Here is an 8,215-nt window from a genome sequence, read left to right as displayed (position 1 = left end):
CCTCCCGGGCGGGGAGGGCGGGGCGGACGGGAGCTGTGGGGAGGCTGCTGGCGGGAGCGACGGGAGTCCACCGGGCCCGGTGCCGCCGCTGACCAGAGTTAGAGTCCAATATGGCGGACACAAGGGGAAAGGGATCCCAGTTTACGTCGGGGGAGGGGGAAAGCGGCGGCAGGGGGAGGGGCGCGGGCGGCCGCCCCCCGCACTCCGCCCTCCCGGGCGGCGCGCCCCTGGCCTGGGACCCCGCCTCCGACGCTGCGCGCAGGGCACGCCGGGAGTTGTAGTTCTAGCCTCCCGGAGCTCCGCCCGGGCGTACGGGGCGGGACCACGACTCCCGTAGGGCCACGCGCAGCTGGGCGCGAGGGATGGGACGGGGCCTAGGGTGACGACAGGCGCCGCGCGGCCCTGTGGACTCTGTAGTCGGCGCACGGGCGGAGCTGGAGGCGGGCGGAGTCCGAGGGGGTCGCGCAGTTCCGACTCCGGCGGGGTCGCTTCTGGTTTGCTATAGCCTCCTTTCTCAGACCCAGGCTCTAGCACTGCTCGTAGTGGGCCTCGCTGACTCTGGCCCACGTCAGGTTGGAGCGTGGCTCTTTCACCTGCCGCTGTGCGACCTTGGCCTATTCCCGGGCCAGTTCGAAGAGAGCCGGCATCCTCGGTGACAAGGCCTGCAGTAGGCGGGAGTCTGCCTCATTCCCTTGTTGGTTCTCTTTAAAGTCTCGATACTTAAAGGAGCCCTTCCTCAAGCCATCGCCCGGGCTTTTCACCATTCCCATTCACCCACATAGCAAGGGGATCTCAGGCCAGGCCAGAACTCCGAGCCACTGCCTAGAAGCATTGCTCTTTGGCACGCTGCGATCATCGGCAAGCCCAAGGTACAAGGACCCAAACCAAAGGGACGCTCCCTGGGCTCCGCGTTGCAGAAGCATTAAGATACCAGACTGGTACCTGTTTTGTTTCCATCAGTGGAACCAAATGCTATCTCTCGAGCTGTACAGACATGCACTCCTGAACCTGTCCATTTGTTACTGCCTCCTATTCGTTCCCGCCCCAACTGGAGCTGGAGCTGCCAATTCTGACCCATTTTTCATCCCAAACCTGAGCAGCCCAATGTGATCAACCTTTTCAGTGACTACTTTACCACTAGAGTGAAGGTCCTTCACTGCAACACGTCTTGGATGACCCTGCTATTAAAATAGATAGGGTGTTAGGCCTGGACCGCCTTCAGTACCCGAAGGTGCACAACGTCAGGATTGCCTCTGTCCTCCCAGTTCCACTTATGGAGCCCGGTTAGATCCTCCCTTCTCCTATAACCCCTTTGCTTTCTTCTGTTCTTGGCACCTTGGCATGGGGTTGAAATTTTTGAGTGTCATCGGTATCTTGGAGGACTGCTTGCCATAGTCCCAACTCCTTCCAGGCAAGGGGCTGGTCGTGCAGCACTCCAGAATTTTCTATTTGAAATGAATGACAAAATAATAACCATTTGTCCAGCAGTGCACCAATCACTCTGCTATCATATTGCAATTCACACATGCACTCTCCAGAGAGGTGCTATTAGCCATGTTCTATGAATAAGAAACAGGTTTATAGGTGGTAAGGAACTTGCCCAAAGCCACTTCAGTTTTCAGAGGCAAGGCCCAGATTCTAGTTCATGTATAACTTTCAGTACAAGCCACTTTGTTTCTAGAGCAAATGAATTTAGAGAATCTCTAGGCCACTAAGGAGGCTGAAGGGGTTTTGGTTGTTGGTTGGTTGATTGGTTGTTCCATTAGCTGAGTTTTTGTTTGGTTGGTTATATTTTTTGTTTCTGTTTTTCAGGCAGCATCTCACCATATAAATTCTGGCTGGCCTTAAACTTGGTATGTAGACCAGACTGGCTACTCTCAGAGATCCTCCCACCTCTCTGCCTTCCGAGTGCTGGAACTAAAAGCCTATGCCACGTTATTCCAAACACCTGTTTGAGCCTTGGAAAGCTTTGAGCAGGGAATACCATGGTGAGATGCATACTTTTTTTTTCTTGATATTTTCAATTTTATATAAATGAGTGCTTGTTTGCCTGTATGTATATGCACCACATAAATGAGTACCTAATGCCAACAGAAGGCAGTAGAGGATCCCCTAGAACTGGAATTATAGCTTGAGTCAAGAGCAGCAAGTACTCTTAGCCACTGAGCCAGATCTCCAGCCTGATATTCGTAGGAAAACTATGGCTGTTGTGTACAGAATGATGGCAGAGGCTCAAGAATGGAGGTCAGAGTCTCATGAGAGTCTGCTCTCTTAAAAGAGGCCCAAAAAGTTGTCTTGTCTCTACTACCAATGACATAGAAGTTTCCAGCCATGAACCCAAAAGGGACTATCACCAAATACTGAAACTGCCTATTCTTGGGTTATGACTCCCTGTCTTCAGAACTGTGAAAAGTGGTGTGGGTGGATACTGGGGTTGATCCCAGAGATTTGCATTTGCTGAGCAAGCAGTCTACCACTGAACCATATCCCCAGACCTTGCCACCATGATGTTCTGCTTCACCACAGGCACACAACAATGGAGCAAACTAATGACAGACTGCAGCTTCTGAAACTTCAGTAAAAAGGGATATGTCTTAACTCCTGTGAAGTGGTTCTCTCAGGTGTTTCTCACAGTGGCAATAATAATAATAATAATAATAATAATAATAATAATAATAATAAAAAATCATCTGTGGTCAGCATCCACTTGGTTTGCAAAGTAGAAAACCTATGATAACCTGTTTTTAACAAAATCTCAGTCATTTGATTTATACCAATAAAGGGGTGAAAGCCTGCTACCTTAAAGAGACAGAAAAAGCACCCAGCTTTCCTTCCTCCTCAGCCAAAAGGAAAAGGAAGAGCTCCTTCCCTGAGCTGTCTCTAAAAAACTAAATCCTCAAACTCAATGTTCTTCCTCCTCTGTGTCTCTTTTTCCCTCTATCCATCCTCCTGACTTCCTCTTACTCTCTATTTTTTTTCCTATGTTCAATTCCTGTCAACTGATTGCTCTGCCCCTTGACCTAGGGTTAACTTTATTTAATTCTGTTTACAATACTCAAGCAGAAAGCTCTTGGATTAAGGTTGTGTGTGCTAGAGCTGAGCCACACCACAACTAGAAACAGATTTTTCCAGGAAACAAGACAATCTTGGAGTGCACAGTGTAATCAAATATTCTGCAACAATAACCTGTGAAATTGTTTTTGGTTTTGAGGGTTTAAGGGTTTATTTTTTTGGTTTTTGAGACAGGGTTTCTCTGTATAGTCTTGGCTATTCTGGACTCCCTTTTGTAGACCAGGCTCACCTAGAACTCACAGGGATCTGCCTGCCCCTGCTTTCCAGAATGCTGAGATTACAGACATGCAGTAGCATGCCTAGCTGAGGGTTTCATTTTTTTTAATCTTTAAATTTTCATATCAGTATATATTGTACAGAGAACATATTGCCCCTCCGTCCATCTTCCTTACCTTCCGTTTCTTGACCCTCCTCCATCTCAGTCCCTTTTATCTCCCTAGCCTCAACCTGGCCTGAAACTTCCTACTGAGCAAAGACTGACTTGCACTTCTGATACCTCTACCTCCACCTGGAGTATTGGGATTACAGGCTTGCGCCAATTGAACCTGGTTTACGTGTGTAAATGTGTGGGACTTCCTGCATGTTAGGCAAGAACTCTATCCCTAGCACTACCCATAGCACAGTATCCAGAACTCAAAAATTTGTAGACAGCCAGATGCACATGAACACACCAGTGGTAGTTTGAGTAGGAATGGCCTTTTAGACAACAGGGAGGTGAAATTCTTCGATTAGAAGAGGATACTAACGGGGATTAGAAGGATTAGGAGGTGTGGCTTCCCTGGAGGAAGTATGTCACTAGAAGTGGACTTTGAGGTTTTCAAAAGCCCATGCTTTTGAAAAGTCAGGTGTCTCTGTCTAAGGATCAAGATGTAGCTTTTAGCTACTCCAATAGCTGCCTGCATGCCATCGTGCTCCGCACCATGATGGGGAGCTTGCCAAGAGCCCTGATAATGGATTTCTGACTCTTTAAACAAACTCCCAATTAAATGTTTTATATAATAGTTGCCTTGGTCATGGTGTCCCTTCACAACCACAGAACAGTGACGAAGACACCATGTAGTCCCAGCTACCAAAAAAAGGTGAAACAGAAAAGTCAAAAGTCCAAAAGTTGGTATATATTTAGAAACTGCAGTGATGGTTCAGCAGTTGAGTGCCTGCTACTTTTCCAGAGGACCCACATTCCAGTTTCAAGCACCCATGTTGGTCAGCGTACAACTGCCCATAACTCTAGCTTCGAGGATCTGACTCCTTATTCTGCTCTTGGATAGCACAAACATTTTTAAAAATATACTTAAAATATCTAGGCATAGCCAGGTGGTAGTGACGCACACCTTTTATCCCAGTGCTCAGGAGGCAGAGGCAGGTGGATCTCGGAGTTTGAGACCACCCTGGTCTACAGAGTTAGTTCCATGACAGCCAGGTCTACACAGAGAAACCCTGTCTTGGGGGGTTATTATTTAAAAAATGGGAACTAAAGCTGGGCAGGGTGGTGCATGCCTGTAATCTCAGCACTTGGGAGGGAGAAGCAGGTGGGTCTCTGTGTTCAAGGACAGCCTGGTCTACAAAGAGACTTTCAGGACAACCAAGGCTATTACACAGAAAAACCCTGTCTTGAAAAAAAAAAAAAAAAAAAAAAGGAAGGGGGGATCAGCTTAAAACATAACTGTAGCAGAGAGGAGGAACTTTTTTTTTTTCCTGTTCTGGGGATCAAATATGGTAGAAGACAAGCATTCTGTCACTGAGCCATACCTACAGCCTGAAAATACCTAGTTATAACATAGGAAATAAAGTTAATACAAGACACATTTGGGGGAAAAAAAGGTGTGGTGCCATAGAAGCAGAAGAGCTAACTAAGTCTCTACCGACCCATAATTTCAAGAAGCTCAGTTCCCACTAAGTAAGATAAATAAGACCAAAAGCATACCTACACTGAAAACATTCTTAAGCAGCCTTAACAAAAACAATCAAAGGTATGTGACAGCTTCCCAATGAAGCTAACTAACCAGCAAACCAGAGAAAATTTACAAGGATACCTAGATAGAGTTCTTTAAACTATTTCAATGAGTTATTTGCATGAAAGTTGTGTTGAGACCATCTTACTACCCTCAACCCCCTGATTCTCTGGCTTCAGCATCTGTAGTAATTCTAGGATTAGATATAAAAATTGCGCTTTGTTGGTCCTTTTTTCACATTAAGTTTTTGGAGCGCCTACATGGAGGTTTTAGTATGTTCTCAGGAGTGTCCATATGTTTTATGCTCTTAGCATATTTCTATTCAGATTCACCATCTTTAAAGTACTTAAGAGCCAATCAAGGTTTATGAATATCACACCTGGCAATCTCTCTGTTTTTGTTTTATGAGAGTTTTTTTTGTTTTGTTTTCTTTTTGTTTTTGTTTTGAGACAGGGTTTCTTTGTGTAGCCTTGACTGTCCTGGACTTGCTTTGTAGACCAGGCTAGCCTTGAACTCTCAGAGATCCACCTGCCTCTGCTTCCCTGAGTGCTGTGACTAAAGGCATGTGCCATCAGGCCCAGCTGCAAAGTCTTATTTTTTATTTTTATTTTTTTAAGATTTATTATGGGCTGGAGAGATGGCTCAGAGGTTAAGAGCACTGGCTGTTCTTCCAAAGGTCCTAAGTTCAATTCCCAGCAACCATTTGGCGGCTCACAACCATCTATAGTGAGATCTGGTGCCCTCTTCTGGTATGCAGGCATACATACAGACAAAACACTGTATAAAGAAAAGAAACCATAGTCTTTCGGGATGGGGATTGAGCATTTTAGCCAGAGTCCTCCCTCTTGATTAGTTTCTTTAGGTGTACAGATTTTAGTAGGTTTATCCTATATTATATGTCTATATGAGTGAGTATATACTGTGTGTGTCTTTCTGCTTCTGGGATAGCTCACTCAGGATGATCCTTTCCACTTCCCACCATTTACCTGAAAACGTCATGATTTCCTTGTTTTTCATTGCTGAGTAATATTCCATTGTGTAGATATACCACCATTTCTGTATCCATTCTTCAGCTGAGGAGCATCTGGGTTTTTTCCAGCTTCTGGCTATTACAAATAAAGCTGCTACAAACATGGTTGAGCAAATGTTCTTGTTGTGTACTTGAGCCTCTTTTGGATATGTGCCTAGGAGTGGTATAGCTAGATCTTGAGGAAGCACTGTTCCTAGTTGTCTGAGGCAAAGAGGATGGGCATCAAAAGAAGAAAACAGGAAACAAGTTAGGAACCTGCCACAAGGGCCTCTGAAAGGTTCTGCTCTGAAGACTATCAAAGCAGATGCTGAGATTTATGGCCAGCTGTTGGGCAGAGTGCATGGAATCTTATGAAAGAAATGGGAAATAGTAAGATCTGCAGAGGACAGGAGCTCCACAAGGAGAGCAACAGAACCAAAAATTTTGAATACAGGGGTATTTCCAGAGACTCACACTCCAACCAAGTACCATGTATGGAGATAACCTAGAACCCCTTCACAGATGTAGCCCATGGCAGTTTAGTGTCCAAGTGGGTTCCATAGTAATGGGAAGAGGGACTGCCTCTGATATGAACTGATTGGCCTGCTCTTTGATCACCTTCCCCTGAGGGGGGAGCAGCCTTACCAGGCCACAGAAGATGACAATGCAGCCAGTCCTGATGAGATTTGATAGACTAGGATCAGAAGGAAGGAGAGAAAGACCTGCCCTATTAGCAGACTTGGGGAGGGGCATGCGTGGAGAAGGGGGAGGGAAGGTGGCATTAGGAGGGAGGAAGGAGGGGTTTATGGGGGGGATACAAAGTGAATAAAGTGTAATTAATAAAAATTTTAAAAAATAATAAACCTTAAAAAAAAGATTTATTGTTTAGTGGCTGGCTCTTTGATCACCCCTGACTGGGGGGGGGGGGAGTGCAGTTGTACCAGGTCACAGTGGAAGACAGTGGAAGCCAGTCCTGATGAGACCTGATAGGCTAGGGTCAGATGGAAGGGAAGAAGGACCTCATATATATCAGCGGACTGAGGGAGGGGCATGGGAGGAGAAAATGGGGGGAGGGTGGGATAGGATAGGGATGAAGGAGGGCCCTACAGCTGAGATACAAAGTAAATAAATTGTAATAATCAAAAAATAAATTTAAAAATGTGAAAATTTTTTTTATTATTTATACAGTATTCTGTATTATGTGTGGCTACATACCAGATCTCATTATAGATTGTTATGAGCCACCTTATAGTGGCTGGGAATTCAACTCAGGACCTTTGGAGAAACAGTCAGTGCTCTTAACCTCTGAGCCATCTCTCCAGCCCTGCAATCTCTTATTTTTCATCTCTCTTTGAAACAGAATTTTACTGTCACAAAAATTGGCCTTGAACTCATGTTCCATCTCCAATTGTCTTAGTCTCTTAGATGCTGAAGATACAGGTACACATCACTGTACTTGGCTGATGTGTCTGGTTTCCTAAAAAAAAAAAACAAAACTTTTCCTTAGCTGCCGCCAAGGTGCTCGGTTCTTCCGAGGGAGCTTAGGCCAAGTTGGGGTGAGTCCCTCACTTCATCCGGCGACTAGCACCGTTCAGGCAATCCACAACATGGCCTCAGTCTCCAAGCTCGCCTGCATCTACTCCGCCCTCAATCTTCATGAGGATGAGGTGATAAGATCAATGCCCTCATTAAAGCAGCTGGTGTCAACATTAAACCTTTCTGGCCTGGCTTGTTTGCAAAGGCCCTGGCCAATGTCAACATTGGGATCCTCATCTGCAGTGTAGGGGCTGGTGGGCCAGCTCCAGCAGCTGGAGCTGCACCAGCAGGAGGTCCTGCCCCAGCCTCTACGCTACTGTTGCCCCAGCTTAGGAGAAGAAAGTGAGAGCGAAGAAGGAAGAATCTGAAGAGTCTGATGATGACATGAGCGTTGGTCTTTTTGACTAAACCTCTTGTTAACATGTCCAATAAAAAAGCTGAACCTGTAAAAAAACAAAACAAAACAACAACAACAACAACAACAACAAAAACCCTGTAATCCCAGCATTCACGGAGGCAGAGACAAGCAGATTGCTGTGAGTTTGAGGCTAGCCTGGTCTACAAAGTGAGTCCAGGACAGCCAAGGAAACACAGAGACATCCTGTCTTGTTAAGAAAAAAAAAAAAAGTCTTGACTATTCTAGATC

The 8,215-nt window shown here is 45.7% G+C and overlaps 1 pseudogene; it reads left to right on the top strand.

The window, feature by feature from the left end:
* Nucleotides 1-7,570: 7,570 nt before the first annotated feature.
* LOC129689165 (60S acidic ribosomal protein P1-like) lies at nt 7,571-7,977 on the top strand (annotated as a pseudogene).
* Nucleotides 7,978-8,215: the final 238 nt, after the last annotated feature.

The sequence above is a fragment of the Psammomys obesus genome, unplaced genomic scaffold (assembly GCF_907164565.1).
Source record: "Psammomys obesus unplaced genomic scaffold, mPsaObe1.curated_primary_1811, whole genome shotgun sequence".
NCBI classification, from domain to species: domain Eukaryota; kingdom Metazoa; phylum Chordata; class Mammalia; order Rodentia; family Muridae; genus Psammomys; species Psammomys obesus.
Note: the sequence above shows the minus strand (reverse complement) of the source record. Positions and strands in the feature narration are given on the sequence as shown.